Below are 20,727 nucleotides of genomic sequence, written 5' to 3' on the forward strand. Positions count from 1 at the left end.
GCTCCATTTACACTCTATCACAAGCCCTATTATGCCGGATGCTGTACTGTTCACTGCCAGCATAATAGGTCTTGGATGGTCACGTTGCACTTACCGTAAGAGCTGCAGGAGATCAGGAAAGGATACCGGACGAGCTCCTGGAATGCTGACGAGCTGCTGCCTGCTGTAGACCCGACGAGCTGCTGCCTGCTGTAGACCCGACAAACTGCTGCCTGCTGTAGACCCGACGAGCTGCTGCCTGCTGTAGACCCGACGAGCTGCTGCCTGCTGTAGACCCGACGAGCTGCTGCCTGCTGTAGACCCGACGAGCTGCTGCCTGCTGTAGACCTGACGAGCTGCTGACCGCTGTAGACCCGACGACCTGCTGACCGCTGTAGACCCGACGACCTGCTGCCTGCTGTAGACCCTACAAGCTGCTGCCTGCTGTAGACTCGACAAGCTGCTGCCTGCTGTAGACCCGACGACCTGCTGCCTGCTGTAGACCCGACAAGCTGCTGCCTGCTGTAGACCCGACGACCTGCTGCCTGCTGTAGACCCGACGACCTGCTGCCTGCTGTAGACCCGACGAGCTGCTGGAGACAAGATGACCTGCTGTATACCAGGTGTGCTGCAGCAGCGACAGGAGTGGGGTGGTGACATCATCCATTGGTAACTATCAGGGCTGAAGAGGTGAAGGGCCAGGAAAACTGCTTTTTGTACAGAGGCAAAAATATGAGAGGTGGTTGATGGTATATGTCAGGGGGGAAGTAGCATATGGAGGTTGTGCATGACATACAGGGGTGAGGTGGCATATGGAGGTTGTGCGTGGCATATACAGGTGTGAGCTGGCATATGGAGGTTGTGTGTGGCATATACAGGGGGAGCTGGCATATGGAGGTTGTGCATGGCATATACAGGGGGAGCTGGCATATGGAGGTTGTGCGTGGCATATACAGGGGTGAGCTGGCATATGGAGGTTGTGCATGGCATATACAGTGTGAGCTGGCATATGGAGGTTGTCTGTGGCATATACAGGGGTGAGCTGGCATATGGAGGTTGTGTGTGGCATATACAGTGGTGAGCCAGCATATGGAGGTTGTGTGTGGCATATACAGGGGTGAGCTGGCATATGGAGGTTGTGCAGGGCATATACAGGGGGAGCTGGCATATGGAGGTTTTGCGTGGCATATACAGGGGGAGCTGGAATATGGAGGTTGTGTGTGGCATATACAGGGGTGAGCTGGCATATGGAGTTTGTGCGTGGCATATACAGGGGTGAGCTGGCATATGGAGTTTGTGCGTGGCATATGCAGGGGTGAGCTGGCATATGGAGGTTGTGCATGGCATATACAGGGGGGAGCTGGGATATGGTGGTTGTGCGTGGCATATACAGGGGGGAGCTGGGATATGGTGGTTGTGTGTGGCATATACAGGGGGGAGTTGGCTTATGGAGTTTATGCATGGCATATACAGGGGTGAGCTGGCATATGGAGTTTGTGCATGGCATATACAGGGGTGAGCTGGCATATGGAGTTTGTGCATGGCATATACAGGGGTGATCTGGCATATGGAGGCTGTGCGTGGCATATACAGGGGGGAGCTGGCATATACTCCTCACACAATGTGCCCATACAATACTCAACACGTGCACAGTAGGATGACTCTACAGTGTCCCTAACGTGGTATGATGCAGCAACCGTGTCCACACCATAGTATCATGCCCCCACAACCACTAATGCAGTATGATGCAGCAACCGTGTCCACAACATAGTATCATGCCCCCACAACTACTAATGCAGTATGATGGTGCAACCGTGTCCACAACATAGTATCATGCCCCCACTAACACAGTATGATGCAGCAACAATGTCCACAACATAGTATCATATCCCCACAACCACTAGCGCAGTATGATGCTGCAACAATGTCCACAACATAGTATCATGCCTCCACAACCATTAGCGCAGTATGATGCAGCAACCGTGTCCACACCATATTATGATGCCCCAGAACCATTAGCGCATTATGATGTAGCAACCGTGTCCACAACATAGTATCATGCCCCCACAACTACTAATGCAGTATGATGCAGCAACCGTGTCCACAACATAGTATCATGCCCCCACTAACACAGTATGATGCAGCAACAATGTCCACAATATAGTATCATACCCCCACAACCATTAGCGCAGTATGATGCAGCAACAATGTCCACAACATAGTATCATGCCCCCACAACCACTAACACAGTATGATGCAGCAACCGTGTCCACAACATAGTATCATGCCCCCACAACCTCTAATGCAGTATGATGCTGCAACCGTGTCCACAACATAGTATCATGCCCCCACAACCACTAATGCAGTATGATGCTGCAACCATGCCCACAACATAGTATCATGCCCCCACAACCATTAGCGCAGTATGATGCAGCAACCGTGTCCACAACATAGTATCATGACCACACAACCACAAACACAGTATGATGCAGCAACCGTGTCCACACCATATTATGATGCCCCCAGAACCATTAGCGCAGTATGATGCTGCAATCATGTATACAGCATAGTATCATGCCCCCACAACCACTAACATAGTATGATGTGACCATTGCGCACCCCATTCATTATGATACTGCAACAGCCCCCTCCAACGCAGTATGTTGTTCCCACAGTGCCCCAGCAAAATATTTAACCACGGCTCCCCAACACCGTATGATGCCAACAGTCTTCCCCCACATACATTATGAGGCCCCTACACCGTAAGAATTCTCTACATCTCCCCACACAGTATGATGCCTCCACAGCCCCACAAAACAGTATGATGGCCCCCACAGTACCCCATACACAATGTGATGGCCCCCAAAGTCTCACACCGTATGATGGTCCCAGCTGCCTCCAATATAAGTATGATTTCCCCCACAGTTCCCTACACAGTTTGATTACCCACACAGTCCCCTCACACAAAATTGAGGCCCCCACACACAGCATGATGTCCCCATAACTATGTACACAGTATGGTGACCCCCACAATTCCCTCCACAGCACACACAGTATGATTGCTCCTACTCAGCATGCTGGCTCCATTCCAAAAGAATTCACTGACAAAATTGTTTAAAAATTGTTCTCACCCAGCCCAATTCCTCCAGTGCCCTTCACCCGTCTGTGCAGGGGTGATCTAGTCTCCTCATTGTGCCTTCTGGCTGACACTCAGATCTACAGACTGAATACAGTTCTACCATTGAATTCCACTGTATTGGCCTCGGATGCAGATACTGGTGAAATTTAGCCACCAGCACAGGGAGGGCAATGTTGCTTGACACCACCCCCCCACACTCACGGCTCCCATCATGGCTGCATGGTTTGCCGCTGTTAGCTTGAAGCGGGTGGTATACTGCTATCATTTAGACACTTTTGTCCATGAATTAGATAACTTTGTGATCGGTGGGGGTCCAACTACTGAAAGCAGGGCTCTGCAATGAGCCATCAGAATGGAGCGGTGGCGGCACATGCGTTCCGCCGCTTCTTGTATTGTCTATAGGATTGCTAGAGAGAATCAAGTAGAGCTGTACGCATGTGACAGCCATCTAGGCAAAGAATTGAGTGATGGAGGCCACAACTGTTTCATCGTCCTGTTCTCTGGATCTATGGGGATCCAATCTGTCTGACTCCCACCAATCACAATGACCAATCCTGTGGAAAATGTGAAGCTAAAGACTGTTTATAGATGGACTGTAGTTTGCTGCGAGGTCAGGTGGATCTTCTGCATTGTCTCTAGTAGATCATCCAGTTGTTAGAAGTAGTAAAGGTAGAAATGACCATTCTCGACCAATAGAAACTTTACAGCATACTAGACTTCTATTGGGGAAAAATAAAAGTCTAGGTGTTATGCGTCTCCATTGCTTTTCTGTACAGGTTAAAAGAAAGTATACCAATGCGTATACATCAAACGTAATGATAACACAGCCCTAAACCTGAACTCCAATGCAGGTTCACATTGAAGAGCAGTTTTATAGCTACACGTAGCTAGAATTTACAGGAAACATTGGAAATTTATTGAGGCTTTTGTTTCAGTTTTCGCGCATAAAAAAAAAAATCACCAAGTTTGTACCGTTTCGTGCAGCACTGAAAATTTGGTGCAAAGTACAATAATGCAGCCTGAAAAAAACTGACATCAAGCTTCAATTCATCTCATTAATATTATTATTATTATACATTTTATAGCGCCATTTATTCCATGGCACTTTAGATGTGAGAGGGGCAAATATAGACAAGTACAATAAACATGAGCAAAACAAGGTGCACACAAGTACAGAAGGAGAGAGGACCCTGCCGGCGAGGGCTCTCCGTCTACAGGAGATGGGTGAGGGTACAATAGGAGAGGGTAGAGCTGGTCGTGTGGCGGTTCACTAGACTGAGGATCACCGCAGGTTGTAGGCTTGTCTGAAGAGGTGGGTCTTCAGGTTCTTTTTGAAGGTTTCCGTGGTAGGGGAAAGTCTGATGTGTTGAGGTAGAGAGTTCCAGAGTATGCTAGAAGCATGGGAGAAGTCTTGTATGTGGTTGTGTGTAGAAGAGATAAGAGGGGAGTAGAGAAGGAGATCTTGAGAGGATCGAAGGTTGCGTGTAGGTAAGTACCGTGAGACCATTTCACATATGTATGGAGGAGACAGGTTGTGGATGGCTTTGTATGTCATAGGGTTTTGAACTGGAGCCTCTGGAAGATAGGAAGCCAATGAAGGGCTTGGCATAGAGAAGAGGCTAAGGGATAACAGAAAGATAGGTGGATTAGTCGGGCAGCAGAGTGTAGGATGGATTAGAGTGGTGCGAGAGTGCTAGAGGGGAGGCCAGAGAGTAGGAGGTTGCAGTAGTCGAGGTGGGAGATAATAAGGGCGAGCACAAGTGCTTTTGTGGCTTCGTAGTCAAGGAATGTACGGATCCGGGAAATATTTTTGAGTTTGTGTCAGCAGGAGGAGGCAAGGGCTTGGATATGTGGCTTGAAAGAGGGGGCAGAGTCAAGGATCACCCCGAGGCATTGAGCATGCGGGACTGGGGAAAGTTTATCTCATGATAAATTCCCTCTTGTAAGTCACTTTGTAAGGACGTCATTGTATCATGTGCATATCTTATATATACTCTCCTCTCCTTAGCGCAGATCTGCTTGTCTTGTGTCAATACCGAGCTCCTTCTGGTAAGTTTTATATATGTCCTAGTTTAGTCTTTATCCCGTGACATAATCTCTCCCAGAATGCAGAGCAGAATACATTAGATTAGCCCACCCAGGGACCAAGGGATGTGTCTGTCTACAGATGGTAAGCTGTTTTAGGGGCAATCAGCAGAAATGTACTACAACCAGACGTTCTGTAATTCAGGATCATTAAACCCTTAATTACTGCTGTAAAAACATTATGGGTTCTTCTAATGAGTGCACCAGTGTTACCGGACGATGCTTCAGAAGAAGACTACAGCGCTGTGTCTGCACTGTACAGATGCTCAGGCTGTTGCTTGCAGCCTTGAGCATTAACAATGATCGGAGTCCAAATTGGTCTAGGATCATGTAACCGCTTTGTTACGTGTTACGGAACCACTCAGCACCCAGAATATGTTGTGCAGTTATATGTATGTATAATAGGTTCCATGGGAGATGCATGTCCCTAATGCATCAGCCCACAGGCTGCACCCTGGGCAGAGGGGACATGATATTCTCCTTTTGTCCGCCCCCCCACCTTTGTAATTCCCACAGTAAATATTGGCAGGCTCCGGCCACCTGCGGCTATTGTAATGTATGTCTGGCCTGCCGCTTTTCTATTGGCCTGTCCTCTGTATCTGTGTGATATATTCTGTGTCCTGTGAGTAAAGTGTTGTCAGACTGGAAATACGTGGAGAAGCATTGATCTTTTATATGCTCCCATGTAACCAAGGAATTCCAGCCAGCGTCCTTCATTCAGACTCCAGCCAAAGCAGAGTGGACCTCACGGAAACACGGGGTGGTACTGAAAGAGGTACCCGAGATTAGAAGACCCCGTTAACCTGGTGGCAGCCAGTGGGATATGATACCCCTTCTACAGGAGGAAAGGAATGAATGGAAAACAACTACCAGAAGTTAAAGAGGACTACATTAAAAGATCTGGTGGAAGCCCGAGGGTTGATCGCCAGCAACAAAACAAAATCGGATTTGATAGCAGCCATCATGGAGCACGACAGTGCAGCGCCCCCCAATGTGAACGTGGAGGAGACTGAATTCCAGAGGGAAGTAAAGAACAGACTGGCGTTCTATGGCCCAAACCCTGCAGTAGAGATCATGCGAGAGGTGATGGCTGATGTGCGTACAGATCTGAAGGAAAAGATGGCCGAGCGGACAAGGATAGAGCTAGCCAAGATGGAGATGGCAGAGTGGACCAAAGTGGATCTTGCCAAGATGGAGATAGCAGAGCGGAGAGAGGAGAGTCAGCGAGCATGGGGAGCTCTGGCCTTCGACCAGGTACCTTCAACAGTAAGCCACAAAAAGATCCAGTATAATGCCTTCCGACAGTTGGGGGAGGCAAAGGAAGACATTGATGGCTTTCTGCAGGACTTTGAGCGGCAGTGTGCCCTTCATCAAGTAAAGTTGGAGGAACGGGTTCAAATTCTGGCCAGCAAGCTGACAGGCCGGGCAGTAGACGCCTATCGCACGGTACCTGATGAGGACTGTATGGACTATGAGTGGATCAAAGAAGTGATCTTGGCCCGGTATGCGCTGACACCAGAGGCCTACCGCCAAAAGTTCCACGGACTCATAAAACGCGTAACCGATACCCACGCTGAATGGGCCTGTAAATTACGGCGGTCACTGCTACAGTGGGTACAAGGGAGCCAAGCAACCACTAAGGAGGATGTCCTCCAGTTCTTCTTGTTAGAATGATTCTATAATGGACTAACCCCCGAGACACAGGAATGGCTTCGGGACAGGCGGCCAACGACTCTTGAGTAGTGTTGAGCTTTCCGATAGCGCAAGTATCAGGTATCGGCCGATATTAGCTGTATCGGAATTCCGATACTGACTTCCGATACTTTTTTCATATCAGATACCGGAATCGGAAGTTCCCATAATGCTATCAGCCTGCTCGCTTTGATTCAGCCAATGGGAATCCTCAGAAGTGTGGGCACATCCTGTTAGGCATGTAGGCATGTTAACTATTGGCATGGCTGTGATTGGCTGCTGAAATGATGTCATGATGCACTATAAAAGCCACTGCTGCCGCCATTTCTGGTCACTCTGCTGTGAATTCAGTTAGGGACAGGCTGCTGTTGGAGACTGTGAGGGACAGTTAGAATTAGCGATTCTCAAAACAATATTGTGCTTTACCCAGGCTACATAAACCACCACTGTAGCTTTCTTTTCCCTAGCAGCATTGTTCACAGCTGTCTGCAAGGGCTGTGTGAGTGCAGCTCACGCTGTGGAGTGGGTCCTTCAGCCACGTCTGGTTGTAGGACGCCCAGCGTGCGTCACTGCTGCCTCATACATATTTTTCTTTTTGAGCCGCTAATTTTTAAAAAATTCTTTCTAGTGTGCTTCCATCCGTATCCATGTACGTTGGTTGCAAACACTAGTAGTAGAGGGCGGAGCCTTTCTGCAGCCTTTCAATGCTAGTGCCCACTTAGCTGCACTGTTCACGGCTGTCTGAGAGGTCTCTGACTGTGTGTGAGTGCAGCTCACGCTGAGTAGTGTGTCCTGCAGCTAGGTCTGGTTGTAGGGCGCTTAGCGTGCATCACTGCCTCACACATTTTTCTTTTATTGCAGCTCATTTTTTCTCCTATTAGTGTGCATCCATCCGTATCCATATACGGTGGTTGCAAACACTCTAGGAGTACACAGCGGAGCCTTTCTGCAGCCTGTCAGTGCTAGTGCCCACTTAGCTGCACTGTTCACGGCTGTCTGAGAGGTCTCTGACTGTGTGTGAGTGCAGCTCACGCTGAGTAGTGTGTCCTGCAGCTACGTCTGGTTGTAGGCTGCTCAGCGTGCGTCACTGCCTCACACATATATTTCTTTAATTGCAGCTCATTTTTTATTCTCCTATTAGTGTGCATCCATCCATATCCATCTACATTGGTTGGTTGCAAACACTATATAGGAGTAGATAGAGGAGCCTTTTTTCTGGCTTGTGCCCTTCAGCTGCAGCCTGATTAGTATTACCCAATTTTTTTGGAGCCTCATCTTTTGCATTGTATGTTACCTGCCTGCATTGTAATAGCTCCAGAAAGTTGGTGATACTCTGACTTTCAAATCTTTGGTCACATCCTTTTAGTTTTTTCCCCCCAAAAAAACAACAAAGTTCACCAAACACTACATTTGAAAGTTGTGTAGGCCACATTAGCTCCCATTAAAGTGTAGTCGACACACACACTTCATAAAATTAGTGTTTCTTTTACCTGTAACCAGCTGTTCAGGAATAAGCACACTAAGGCCCCCCTTTGTACTTTTCTGCCTATCTTTCTCAGTCTAGCAAGATGAAGAAGGCAGGGAGTAAGGCACGTGGCCGTGGGTGTGGGGATTCTGCAGGGAGAGGACGTGGGGATTCTGCAGGGAGAGGACGTGGGGATTCTGTGCTTGATATTGGCACCAGTGAGTCAGCATCCCCCAGTTTTAGCAGGCAACAGTCCTTTATGCGCAGCTTTGTATGACCTCACCGTACCCCACTGCTGCGGCAGGAACAAATTGAAGCCGTTGTCGGATGAATGGCAGCTAACGCATCAACTTCAATTACTTCCACATCCTCTCAGGGCCAGAGCACCGAAGAGCAACCATCTGTCTCTTCACCACCTGCCAAAGTGCCCAGGCAGTCAGAGAGCCCTGGACCGGAGCCATCACAGTCTCTACTTCTGTTCTCGGAATCTGTTGGTTTGGAAAGAGGGGGCCAGCCAAGCAGCATTCCAGAATGTGAAGAAGAGGGAGTATGCAGTGATGCGTAACTTCTTTGTCCCTCTGAATCTGAAGAGGCGGGTGGGCCAGTGCCTATGGTCAGCACACCTCAGTACGCATCAGATGATGACGAGACTCAGTTACCACTTTCTGGTGCGTACGGTGCTGGCGAGACAACCCAGGAGAAGCAGGTGTTTGAAGAGGGGAGTGTAGATGATAAGGTCCTTGACCCATCATGGCGTGAGGAACAGGAAAGTGGTGGGAGCAGTTCTGAGGAAGAGATTCCCCGAACGGCCAAACCAGAGGGAGAGGGAGGGGGCGGACTTGGTTGCCTGTAGCCTCCACTTCGGCACCCGTTAGGAGCATTCCACTTTCAAAAGGCAAAACGGGTGCTCCCAAGACTTGCAGTGGGTGGTCCTTTTTTGACAAAGTTGCAGATGACATTTGCTTTGTCAAATGCAAGCTGTGTCATCAGAGAGTCAAAAGAGGGAAAAATGTCAGCAACCTCAATACCACTAATATGTGGAAACATGTGCGGACCAAGCACAAGGTGGTCACACAGACACACTGAAGACGTAGGCCAACGTGCAGCACCACCTACCACCTCTTCAGCTCGTGTTGGGGCCTCTTCCTCCAGCTCACAGACAGCTGGTTCGGCTTCCTCACAGGATCGCCAAGGTAGAACCTCTGGCACTGTTGTCCGGAGACCCTGTGACATTCCACCCACAGCACCACGTTCCAAGTCATCCTCACACTCCCAGGCCACTCGGCAGCCATCGGTAGCACAGGCATGGGAGAAAAGGCAGCCATACTCGGCAAACCATCCCCGAGCACAGACTCTGAATGCTGGCATTGCCAAACTACTGGCCCTTGAAATGCTGTCATTCAGGCTGGTGGAGACTGACACCTTCCGGGACTTCATGGCATTGGCAGTCCCACAATACACCGTGCCCAGCTGCTTTTATTTCAGCAGGCGAGCCATCCCTGCCCTGCAGAAACATGTGGAGGCAAGCATAAAACATGCGCTACTAAACGCCATCAGTAGCAAGGTCCACCTGACCACTGATGCGTGGACCAGTAACCATGGACAGGGACGATACCTTTCCCTCACTGCCCATTGGGTCAATGTTGTGGAGCCGGGTACAGATCTGGAGAGTGGCGCTCTACGTGTTCTGCCAACTCCACGGATTGCAGGAATCCAGTCTGTACATATTGACTCCTCCTCCTACTCAAGTTCCTCTGAAACAGCACAGCAGGAGCCTGTTACGACCGATATGAGCACAACCGTGGCCAAACGTCAACAGGCCATACTGAAATTAATTTCTTTAGGGAATCGAAGCCACACAACGCAGGAGCTCTGGAGTGCCATCAAGCAGGAGAGCGACGTGTGGTTTGTGCCAGCGAATCTCCAGCCAGGCTTGGTAGTGTGTGACAATGGCCGAAATCTGGTGGCAGCTCTTGGCCTAGGCAACCTCACTCACATCCCATGTCTGGCACATGTGCTCAACTTGGTCGTGCAGAGCTTTCTGAGGGCCTATCCGGATCTTGATGCACTGCTGCACAAGCTCCGCATAGAGTGCTCTCACTTGCGTCGTTCCAGCACGGCAAGATCGCGCCTTGCTGCTCTGCAGCGCCGATTATGCCTTCCGGAACATCGCATCATATGTGACCTACCCACCAGGTGGAATTCAACGTTACATACTGTATGTTGGAGCGGTTGTGTGAGCAGCAGGCAGTAGTCATGGAGTACCAGCTGCATCAGGCGCAAACAAGTCGCAATGTGCGCCGATCACACTTCAGCACCACTGAGTGGGCCTCTATGAAGGACATTTGCCTCGTTTTGCGTTCCTTCGATGATTCCACGCGGATGGCGAGTGCAGATGATGCACTAGTCAGCATGACTGTCCCCTTTATCTGCCTGCTTCAAAAAACACTGCAAGCACTAAGGGATGAGGTCTTGGAAGAGGTGGAGGATGAGGAGTCCCAAATGCCATCTGCTTCTGGACAGTCTGCGCTACGTACTTCCTCACAAAGGCCTAGGCAGGGGACACTTTGTGTGGAGGATGAGGAGGAGTCGATGGAGGAGGAAGACATCTCTCCAAAGGAGGGAGGTACACAAAGCTCTAGTCAGTATGTACAGCGAGGGTGGGGTGATGCAGAGCAGGCAGAGATCACGCCTCAAGCAGGGGACAGCGGTTCTTTGGCAGCTGGGAGTCTGCAGCACATGGTTGACTTCATGCTGCAGTGCCTGAGAAACGACCGCCGCATCGCCCACATTCTCTACACGGCTGATTATTGGGTGTACACCCTCCTAGATCCTCGCTACCGGGACAACTTGCAAACCCTCATACCAACGTTGAACCGGGAGCGTAAACTGCGGGAGTACCAAGACACACTGGTGCAGTCCATCATGTTTTCCATTCCACCCGACAGCAGTGGTGCTAGTGCTTTACAAAGCACCTCTGTGCGTTGAGCCAGTGGAGGAAACTCGGCACAAAGAGGGAGCAGAGGCAGCGCCTCAGCACAAGGCAAGGCCACTATGGCCCAAATGTGGCAAAGTTTTGTGTGTCCGCCACAATTGTCTACACCATCACTGACGGCTCCAGTCAGCAGGAGGCAATGTTTCCGTCAGATGGTGACAGACTACATGTCTTGCCCTGTGAGTGTACTCCCAGATGGCTCTAACCCCTTCAAGTTTTGGGTCTCTAAGCTGGATACATGGCCAGAGCTTAGCCAGTATGCATTGGAGGTGCTGGCTTGCCCTGCTGCCAGTGTATTATCGGAACGCGTCTTTAGTGCCGCAGGTGGTGTACTAACAGACCGTCGCACGCGACTTTCTTCCGATAACGTCGACCGGCTTACTTTTCTGAAAATGAACAAGGCCTGGATGTCCCCAGAATTTGCTAGTCCTCTTCCCGACTAAATAATTGGTTGGCAACTGTATCCAGGTTTCCTGTTGTGTTCATGTTTCTACCACCTGAACTATAATCCCTGGGCTTCAACACAGCCAGTTGTCGCTCAGATGTGTCGTCTGCACAGAGAAAAACACTAGCTCCTGTGTTAATGGGGTTCAGTAACGCCAGCTGCTTCCCTGCTGTGTGGACGGCAAAGTCTCCTGCTCCATCCACATTCAAACTACTACTGATTTTTAACCCTGCTCCACTTACGCCTCTGGCTCCACTGTCTCTAGTATTTCCCCTGGCCTCCAACCCCACCAGTGACAGCTCTTAAGTGGCGTCTGCATAATCCACACTTGTTCCAGTGTTACTTGGCCTCAGTCACGTCAGTTGATCCCCTGATGTGTGTCCGGCAAGTTCTCCTGCTCTGTCCACATTCCCATTACTAGTAGTGTGAATGAGGACAGAGCCGGAGACCTTGCCGGACACACATCAGGGGATCAACTGACGGGACTGAGGCCAAGTAACACAGGAACAAGTGTGGATTGTGCTGACGCCACTTCAGAGCTGTCACTGGCGGGGTTGGAGGCCAGGGGAAATACTAGAGACAGTAAAGCCGGAGGCCATAGTGGAGCACGGTTACAATCAGTAGTAGTCTACTACCTCTATAAAACGTGCTGCAAGTTGGCCTCAGCCTGCTCCATGCCTCGTCCTGGGCTCCAACAACGTCAGTTGGTGTTCAGAAGTGCCGTCTTCACAGAGAACCACACACTAGCTCCTGTGTTAGTGAGGTTCAGTATTGCCAGCTGTTCCCCTGCTGTGTAGATGGCAAAGTCTCCTGCTGCCTCCACATGCCAACACCATCATGCCTCAGCCTGCTCCATGCCTCATCCTGGGCTCCAACAACGCCAGTTGGTGTTCAGAAGTGCCATCTTCACAGAGAAAACCACACTCGTTACGGTGTCTGTGGGGTTCAGTAATGCCAGCTGTTCCCCTGCTGTGTAGACGGCAAAGTTTCCTGCTGCCTCCACATGCCAACACCATCAGGCCTCAGCCTGCTCCATGCCTCATCCTGGGCTCCAACAACGCCAGTTGGTGTTCACAAGTGCCGTCTTTGCATAGAAACACACACTAGCTCCTGTGTTAGTGGGGTTCAGTAATGCCAGCTGTTCCCCTGCTGTTTAGACAGCAATGTCTCCTGCTCCATCCACATGCAAACTACTACAGATTTTTAACTGTGCTCAACTTCGGCCTCTGGCTCCACTGTCTCTAGTATTTCCCCTGGCCAACAACCCCGCCAGTTACAGCTCTGAAGTGGCGTCTGCACAATCCACACTTGTTCCTGAGTTACTGTGGCTCAGTCCCTTCAGTTGATCCCCTGATGTGTGTCCGGCAAGGTCTCCTGCTCTGTCCACATTCACATTACTAGTAGTGTGAATGAGGGCTGAGCAGGAGAGCTTGCCAAACACACATCAGGGGATCAACAGACGGGACTGAGCCACAGTTACACAGGAACAAGTGTGGATTGTGCAGACGCCACTTCAGAGCTGTAACTGGCGGGGTTGTTGGCCAGGGGAAATACTAGAGACAGTGGAGCCGGAGGCCATAGTGGAGCACGGTGACAATCAGTAGTAGTCTACAACCTCTATAAAACCAGCTGCAAGTTGTCCTCCGCCTGCTGCATGCTTCATCCCGGGCTACAACACAGCCTGTTGTAGCCTGGAAGTGCCGTCCGCACAGATTTAAACACTCGCTCCTGTGTTAGTGGGGTTCAGTAACACCAGCTGTTTCCCTGCTGTGTGGATAGCAAAGTCTCCTGCTGCCTCCAAACTCACACTACAACGCTTTTTCTCCTCGCTCCAAGTAGGCCTCAGCCTGCTCGGAGCATTGATCCTGGGCTACAACACAGCCAGTTGTAGCCTGGAAGTGCCGTCCGCACAGATTGAAACACTTGCTCCTGTGTTAGTGGGGTTCAGTAATGCCAGCTGCTCCCTTGCTGTGTGGACGGCAAAGTCTCCTGCTCCATCCACATTCAAACTACTACTGATTTTTAACCCTGCTCCACTTAGGCCTCTGGCTCCACTGTCTCTAGTATTTCCCCTGGCCTCCAACCCCGCCAGTGACAGCTCTGAAGTGGCGTCTGCACAATCCACACTTGTTCCTGTGTTACTTAGCCTCAGTCACGTCAGTTGATCCCCTGATGTGTGTCCGTCAAGGTCTCCTGCTCTGTCCACATTTCCATTACTAGTAGTGTGAATGAGGACAGAGCAGGAGACCTTGCCGGACACACATCAGGGGATCAACTGACGGGATTGAGGCCAAGTAATACAGGAACAAGTGTGGATTGTGCTGACGCCACTTCAGAGCTGTCACTGGCGGGGTTGGAGACCAGGGGAAATACTAGAGACAGTGGAGCCAGAGGCCTAAGTGAAGCACGGTTACAATCAGTAGTAGTCTACAACCTCTATAAAACGTGCTGCAAGTTGGCCTCAGCCAACTCCATGCCTCATCCTGGGCTCCAACAACGCCAGTTGGTGTTCAGAAGTGCCGTCTTCACCGAAATAAACACACTCGCTACTGTGTCTGTGGGGTTCAGTAATGCCAGCTGTTCCCCTGCTGTGTAGATGGCAAAGTCTCCTGCTGCCTCCACATGCCAACCCTATCAGGCCTCAGCCTGCTCCATGCCTCATCCTGGGCTCCAACAACGCCAGTTGGTGTTCAGAAGTGCCGTCTTCACAGAGAAACACACACTAGCTCCTGTGTTAGTGGGGTTCAGTAATGCCAGCTGTTCCCCTGCTGTGTAGATGGCAAAGTCTCCTGATGCCTCCACATCCCAACCCTATCAGGCCTCAGCCTGCTCCATGCCTCATCCTGGGCTCCAACAATGCCAGTTGGTGTTCAGAAGTGCCGTCTTCACAGAGAAACACACACTAGCTCCTGTGTTAGTGGGGTTCAGTAATGCCAGCTGTTCCCCTGCTGTGCGGATGGCAAAGTCTACTGCTGCCTCCAACATCACACTACTACTGACTTTTAACCGTGGTCCACTTAGGCCTCTGGCTGTACTGTCTCTAGTATTTCCCCTGGCCTCCAACCCCGCCAGTTTCTGCTCTGCAGTGTTGTCTGCACAATCCACACTTATTCCTGAGTTACTGGGGCTCTGTCACGTTAGTTGATTCCCAGGTGTGTGTTCGGCAATGTCTTCTGCTCTGTCCCCATTCCCATTAATAGTTGTGGGAATGTGGACAGAGCAGGACACCTTGCCGGACACACATCAGGGGATCAACTGACGTGACTGAGCCCCAGTAACTCAGGAACAAGTGTGGATTGTGCAGACAACACTGCAGAGCAGCAACTGGCGTGGTTGGAGGCCAGGGGAAATACTAGAGACAGTAGAGCCAGAGGCCAAAGTGGAGCACGGTTACAATCAGTAGTTGTGTACAACCAATATAAAACTCGCTCCAAGTTGGCCTCAGCCTGCTGCATGATTGACCCCTGGGCTTCAACATCGCATGTTGCTGCTCAGAAGTGTGTTTGCCACGGGTACTCCCTCCTGCCCAGCTGGGTTCCTGCACCGTCAGCTGTTTCTCGGCAGAGCCTTTGGCCTAGATGCCTCCTTCTTGGTATCCGAGTTCCAGCAACGTCTGCTGGTCCTTGGTAACTCCTGCTTAGAAACCGTGTTCCAGCACCATCAGCTGGTCCACGGTTGTGCCATTGGCTCTTGTTCCTTTTGCTGCCCCTCCGGGTTCCAGCACCATCAGCTGGTTCTCGGCAGTGTCTTTGGCACGCGTACTCCCTCCTGCCCGGCCTGGTTACAGCACGCCTGCTGTTTCCGGGTAGTGTCAACGTCACTTTGCCACTGATACGTTGTCCTGTCGTGTTGTGGTCGGGTTAGCCGAGTCTATGGTGCCTGCAGTTTCAGTGCTTCCTATGTGGGCTGCGGGTTCTGGTAAAAAAGGCTGGTTCCATAGTGCCAATAGGACAAACACCCCCTGTAGGACTGTGGGTTTCGGTAACTGCGGCCGGCTCGCGGCCTTGCAACTCTGTTTTTCATGGGTACCTTCTGCTACCCATCCGGGTTCCAGCACCGTCAGCTGGTTCTCGGCAGTGCCTTTGGCTGAGGTGCCTCCTTGTCGGTATCCGAGTTCAAGCAACGTCTGCTGGTCCTTGGTAGTGCTTTATAGCACAGGTACCTCCTGCTTAGTAACCATGTTCCAGCACCGTCAGCTGGTCCACGGTTGTACCATTGGCTCTTGTTCCTTCTGCTGCCACTCTGGGTTCCAGCACCGTCAGCTGGTTCTCGGTAGTTCCATTGAGTATTGTAGCTTCTGCTACCCATCCGGGTTCCAGCACCATCAGCTGGTTCTCGGCAGTGCCTTTGGCTGAGGTGCCTCCTTGTCGGTATCCTAGTTCAAGCAACGTCTGCTGGTCCTTGGTAGTGCTTTGGAGCACAGGTACCTCCTGCTTAGTAACCGTGTCCCAGCACCGTCAGCTGGTCCACGGTTGTGCCATTGGCTCTTGTTCATTCTGCTGCCCCTCTGGGTTCCATCACCGTCAGCTGGTTCTCGGCAGTGTCTTTGGCACGGGTACTCCCTCCTGCCCAGCCTGGTTACAGCACGCCTGCTGTTTCCGGGTAGTGTCAACGTCACTTTGCCACGGATACGTTGTCCTGTCGTGTTGCGGTCGGGTTAGCCGAGTCTATGGTGCCTGCAGTTTCAGTGCTTAGTATGTGGACTGCGGGTTCTGGTAACAAAGGCTGGTTCCATAGTGCCAATAGGAAAAGCACAACCTGTAGGACTGTGGGTTTCGGTAACTGCGGCCTGCTCGCGGACGCGACACTTTGTTAATCATGGGTACCTTCTGCTACCCATCGGGGTTCCAGCAACGTCAGCTGGTTCCCGGCAGAGCCTTTGGCCTAGGTGCCTCCTTGTCGGTATCCGAGTTCCACCAACGTCTGCTGGTCCTTGGTAGTGCTTTGGAGCACAGGTACCTCCTGCTTAGTAACCGTGTTCCAGCACCGTCAGCTGGTCCACGGTTGTGCCATTGGCTCTTGTTCATTCTGCTTCCCCTCTGGGTTCCAGCACCGTCAGCTGGTTCTCGGCAGTGTCTTTGGCACGGGTACTCCCTCCTGCCCAGCCTGGTTACAGCACGCCTGCTGTTTCCGGGTAGTGTCAACGTCACTTTGCCACGGATACGTTGTCCTGCCGTGTTGCGGTCGAGTTAACCAAGTCTATGGTGCCTGCAGTTTCAGTGCTTAGTATGTGGACTACGGGTTCTGGTAACAAAGGCTGGTTCCATAGTGCCAATAGGAAAAGCACCCCCTGTAGGACTGTGGGTTTCGGTAACTGCGGCCTGCTCGCGGACGCGACACTTTGTTAATCATGGGTACCTTCTGCTATCCATTCGGGTTCCAGCAACGTCAGCTGGTTCCCGGCAGAGCCTTTGGCCTAGGTGCCTCCTTGTCGATATCCGAGTTCCACCAATGTCTGCTGGTCCTTGGTAGTGCTTTGGAGCACAGGTACCTCCTGCTTAGTAACCGTGTTCCAGCACCGTCAGCTGTTCTATGGTTGTCCCATTGGCTCTTGTTCCTTCTGCTGCCCCTCCGGGTTCCAGCACCGTCAGCTGGTCCTCGCTAATTTCATTTGCTCTTGCAGCTTCTGCTACCCATCCGGGTTCCTGCACCGTCAGCTGGTTCTCGGCAGTGCCTTTGGCCTAGGTGCCTCCTTGTCGGTATCCGAGTTCCACCGTCTGCTGGTCCTTGGTAGTGCTTTGGAGCACAGGTACCTCCTGCTTAGTAACCGTGTTCCAGCACCGTCAGCTGGTCCACGGTTGTGCCATTGGCTCTTGTTCATTCTGCTGCCACTCCGGGTTCCAGTACCATCAGCTGGTTCTCGCCAGTTCCTCAGCCTTCTTGTAACTTCTGCTACTTTTCAAAGTTCAAGCTTGTGGAAATGGTTTTTGATTCTCACTCTGGATCTCCGTGACAATGACCCTGAAGACGACGACCCTGAAGACCACACAGAAGAATACCTAAAAGATGACCCTGAAGAAGATGACCAAGAGGACAAAGAACAGGAAGACAACCACCAAGATGCAGAACAACAAGAGACAGAAGACCAAGAAGCATGAAAACCAAAAGCAGAAGAACATTAAGCATAAGACTAAAAATCTGAGCAAATGAGATTATCAAATTTATAAGCAGAAGAAGACTAAGCAGTGTATGGGGGTGAGTCCGTTCCTCCTCGTGGTGCCCATGGAAAAGGCCTGCTGCTGCAGGCCAAACTGAATGCGGACAAATCCTGTTGTAAATCTTTTGTAACAGGCTGAACGAAAGGTGTAATCTTCAAACTTTTATAGATAACAACTACAGGAATGGCTGACACAAATAAGAATATGATGAAGAAGAATAGGAAGAAGATGAAGAAGTAGAATATGTAGAAGAATAAAAGAAGAAGATACTGTTGCTGCTGAAGATGATGAAGGAGAAAGTGTGGGAGAAGTAAAAAAGAAGGTGAAGAGCATGGAAGTAGTGAAACCTACATATCTGACAAAAAATTAAAGACTTTAACATAGTCAATATCTTTGTAACTACGAACGTCTTTAAAAAAAAAAAAAAATTCCTGTTATTCCATTTGATTGGGCTAAACCTCTATGGCTTTAATGTCTCCTACTCCTCCCATAATACATTCTACATTATTATTAGTTGTTTTTCTTCATGTAGAATTAACCGACAGGGAAAGAAAGGGTTTTTTTTAATTCCGATATTTCTGTTCCATTGACTTGAATGGGACTTCCGGGATCGGAATCGGCGATACCCGATACTTTTTTTAGATCGGCCGATCCATTCCGATACGATATTTTTCAGTATCGGGTGGTATCGCTCAACACTACTCTTGAGGAAGCCACTCGTCTGGCCGATGAACATCATGATGCCAGGAGGCCTCAGTTGTCCGGATCAATGATGGTTACTAGGGTCCCGCCCATGGACCTGGAGGGCCCCAAACCACTGAAGATTGTAGGGGGACCAGCTAGAAACCCGGCCTACCACAGTCCCCCTGGAGAGCGATGCCACACCTGCCGTCAGCTGGGGCACCTGCAAAGACAATGTCCCAACCGGACTCAGCATACCCAGTGGCCAAAGGCGGGAACAGCTACCTTCAGCCGGGCTGCTGTACACTGCTACCAAGGCGAAGCTGACCCGTCATTGGGGGCTACAACTAACCAAGGGGTGGAAGAGATGGAGGAAGTGCTGCATGAAGTAGACCCCGTGCAGGCAGCCCGGGCAACGTATGCAGGGACTAAGAGATTCCGGGGCAACTTTGACCCTTGTGAAGCCTCATCTCGTCCGGGACCAAAGGAAGACGGACCGGACAGTGGCAGTCCGTGTAGCAGGGGGAGCTATACATCAACTGCCCACTGCCAGGATTCACCTGAACTGGGGAGTCGGGGATGGCTTTGTTGAGATCGGCTTGATGGAGGATTTGCCTGCAGACGTCTTGCTGGGAAATGACTTGGGGCCCATGTTGTCTGCATTCTTGGTTGCCCCTCTGGCTGAGACATATCCTGTTACCACCCAAGACAAGCTCGAGCTGCGGAGGCGGAATCACACTCAGAGGAGGCCCAGGTAAGACATCCCAGTCCTACACGTATTCCCATAGCCAGTCACATATCTTGGGCCACCCTAGATGAATTTAAGAGGGAGTTACTTGAGGATCCTTCATTGGAGGGATATTGTGGGAAAGCACAGGAGGGGAGAGGGGTTGTAGACTACTACTGTTTGTCGCCGTGCTCCACTATGGCCTCCGGCTCCACTGTCTCTAGTATTTCCCCAAGCCAACAACCCCGCCAGTTACAGCTGTGAAGTGGCGTCTGCACAATCCACACTTGTTCCTGTGTAACTGTGGCTCAGTTCCGTCTGTTGATCCCCTGATGTGTGTCTGGCAAGCTCTCCTGCTCAGTCCTCATTCACACTACTAGTAATGTGAATGTGGACAGAGCAGGAGACCTTGCCGGACACACTTCAGGGGATCAACTGACGGGACTGAGCCACAGTAACTCAGGAACAAGTGTGGATTGTGCAGACGCCACTTCACAGCTGTAACTGGCGTGGTTGTTGGCCAGGGGAAATACTAGAGACAGTGGAGCCAGAGGCCTAAGTGGACCAAAGTTACAAATCTGTAGTAGTTTGCATGTGGAGGCAGCAGGAGACTTTGCCGTCCAAATAGCAGGGGAACAGCTGACGTCACTGAACCCCACTAACACAGGAGCTAGTGTGTTTTTCTCTGCGGAGACGGCACTTCTGAACACCAACTGGCGTTGTTGGAGCCCGGGATGAGGCATGGAGCAGGCTGAGGCCTGATGGTGTTGGCATGTGGAGGCAGCAGGAGACTTTGCCGTCTACACAGCAGGGGAACAGCAGGCATTACTGAACCCCACTGACACTGGAGCTAGAGTGTTTTTCTCTGCGGAGACCGCACTTCTGAACACCAACTGGCGTTGTTGGAGCCCAGGATGAGGCATGGAGCAGGCTGAGGCATGATGGTGTTGGCATGTGTATGGAGCAGGAGACATTGCCGTCTACACAGCAGGGGAACAGCAGGCATTACTGAACCCCACTGACACTGGAGCTAGAGTGTTTTTCTCTGCGGAGACGGCACTTCTGAACACCAACTGGCGTTGTTGGAGCCCAGGATGAGGCATGGAGCAGGCTGAGGCCTGATGGTGTTGGCATGTGTATGGAGCAGGAGACATTGACGTCTACACAGCAGGGGAACAGCTGGAGTTACTGAACCCCACTAACACAGGAGAAAGTGTTTCTATGTGTGCAGACGGCACTTCCAGGCTACAACTGGCTGTGTTGTAGCCCAGGATGAAGCATGCAGCAGGCGGAGGACAACTTGCAGCTGGTTTTATAGAGGTTGTAGACTACTACTGATTGTCGCCGTGCTCCACTATGGC

This window comes from Dendrobates tinctorius, unplaced genomic scaffold (genome assembly GCF_039654945.1).
Source record: "Dendrobates tinctorius isolate UK_male_01 unplaced genomic scaffold, ASM3965494v1 ptg000017l, whole genome shotgun sequence".
NCBI lineage: Eukaryota > Metazoa > Chordata > Amphibia > Anura > Dendrobatidae > Dendrobates > Dendrobates tinctorius.